At 51.4% G+C, this 2,056-nt stretch overlaps 1 long non-coding RNA gene across 1 annotated transcript in view; it reads right to left on the bottom strand.

Moving 5' to 3' along the window:
- The window catches only part of LOC109299806, a 22,970-nt gene extending 22,051 nt beyond the window's left edge, over positions 1 to 919 (bottom strand). Inside the window, exon 1 of the long non-coding RNA XR_002098008.1 lies at positions 835 to 919. This is a non-coding gene — a long non-coding RNA (uncharacterized LOC109299806). The remainder of the gene's footprint in view (positions 1 to 834) is intronic.
- Positions 920 to 2,056: the final 1,137 nt, after the last annotated feature.

Raw genomic sequence — 2,056 nt, 5'->3', positions numbered from 1 at the left:
CTGCATGCTGTAACTAAGAAATCAACTGCTTCTGCCTACGCTGCAAGCCATCAGTAGCGTAAGTAAAATGAACTTTCTGTGTAACCAATGCGCATTAAACCATTTAAACCATCTGACTCATGCTCGCCGTTAACACCCACCTGTCCGTTCATAAATCCCCCCTAGCACCAAGCCGGTCGTACCGACCCAGGCTTGCAGGTCAAGGGTGCACCGGCATCTGGGCGCGACAGTGGGCACTAGCGATGCAGCCAGGAGAAGCCCTGATCACCTAATGATGGACTACCATCCTCTGGGGGGCATGCTGAAGGGACTTAATGGCGGGGGTCTACTACAGACCACCCAACCAAGGGGAAAAGCTAAACCGGGAATTCTTAAGTCAGATCATGGAGGCAGTTAAGTCAAAGGACGTGGTCATCAAAGGTGACTTAAACTTTCCAGACTTCTGCTGGGAAGAGCAATCAGCCAGGTCTGACCGCTCACATAGGTTCCTAGCTGAGATACAGGACTTCCATCTAACCCAGGAGGTGCACAGCCCCACCAAGAGAGACACCTTGTTGGATCTGGTCCTGGCCATTGGTGACAACCTGGTGAGGGGTCTGCAGGTACTTGGCCACCTGGGCGACAGTGATCATTGCCTGCTGGAATTCAGCACAAGGTGGCAAAGGCCTGCAGCAAGGCAACAGCCCTGGACTTCAGGAGGGTAGATTTCAATGAGGTAAGGAGAATAGTTGGGGAGACACTGAGGTCCTGGAGGGGAGGGGAGTTGGGTGTCCAAGAAGAGTGGTCATTTCTTAAGGAGACAATCCTCCAAGCCCAAAGGGAGGTAATCCCGACATGGATGAAAGGAGGCAAGAGGGGGCAAAAGCCCCCATGGCTCACCAAAAGCATCTGGGAACATCTAGCTAAAAAGGAGGCATACACCCAAGAAAAAGAGGGGCCATCACCAGGGAGAACTATACCTCTGTTGCTTGGGGCTGTAGGGGGGCAGTCAGGAAGGCCAAGGTGGAGATGGAACTGGGACTAGCTACCCGGATCAAGGACAACAAGAAGTCCTTTTTTAAATACATTGGGGGTAAAAAGAAGGTACTGGGTAATGTGGGGCCTCTGCAGGACACACTAGGAAATCTGGTCATCACACCCAACAGCAAAGATAACCTATGTAACAATTTCTTTGTTTGTTGCCTCCATTTTTCTGAGCAGGGACCAGGTTTCTCCCCCCCCACTGAAACCCCCCCATAGGCCCCAGGGGAGGTGCACCTAGGCTTAGGGTCAGAGAGGACCTAGTCAGGGAACTTCTGGAGGGTCTGGATGTATTTAAATCAGCAGGTTCTGATGATCTCCACCACAGAGTGCTGAGGGAATTAGCAGAGGTCATTGCAGGACCCCTGGCATGGCTTTACAAGCACTCGTGGTGGTCTGGTGTGGTGCCAGAGGACTGGGAAAGGGCCAATGTGGTTCCCATTTTCAAAAACAGGGAGGAAAGAGGACCCAGGAAACTATAGGTGTGTTAGTTTTACCTTGGTCCTGGGTAAGATTTTTGAGAGAATTATCCTGGTGGACGTAGTATCTCTGGACTTTAAGAAGGCCTTCGACACTGTCTCTCACCTCATTCTCATTAAGAAACTAGGAGACTGTGGCGTCAATACCTACACAGTCAAATGGGTCACTAATTGGTGGAGGGCCGCATGCAGAGAATGGTGGTGGACAGGTCTTATTCGACCTGGAGGGATGTGGGCAGTGGGGTTCCACAGGGCTCCGTCCTCAGGCCTGCACTGTTCAACATCTTCATCAGCAACTTGAACGAGGGGGTAAAAAGCACCCTGTTCAAATTCACAGATGACACTAAGATGTCGGGAGAAGTGGGCATGCTAGAAGGGAGGAATAGGCTGCAATAAGACCTAGACAGCTTACGGGGTGAGTGGATGAGAACAGGATGGGTTTCACACATTGACAAGTGCAGGGTACTGCCCCTGGGGAGGAAAAACCAGCAGCTTACCTACAGGCTGGGGAACTCCCTTCTCATCAGTACAGAGGCAGAAAAGGATGTTGGAGTCAT

Source organism: Gavialis gangeticus, unplaced genomic scaffold (genome assembly GCF_001723915.1).
Source record: "Gavialis gangeticus isolate Ggan-Ray unplaced genomic scaffold, GavGan_comp1, whole genome shotgun sequence".
Lineage (NCBI taxonomy): Eukaryota > Metazoa > Chordata > Crocodylia > Gavialidae > Gavialis > Gavialis gangeticus.
The sequence above is the reverse complement of the archived record's forward strand: the minus strand, read 5'-3'. Positions and strand labels throughout refer to the sequence as shown.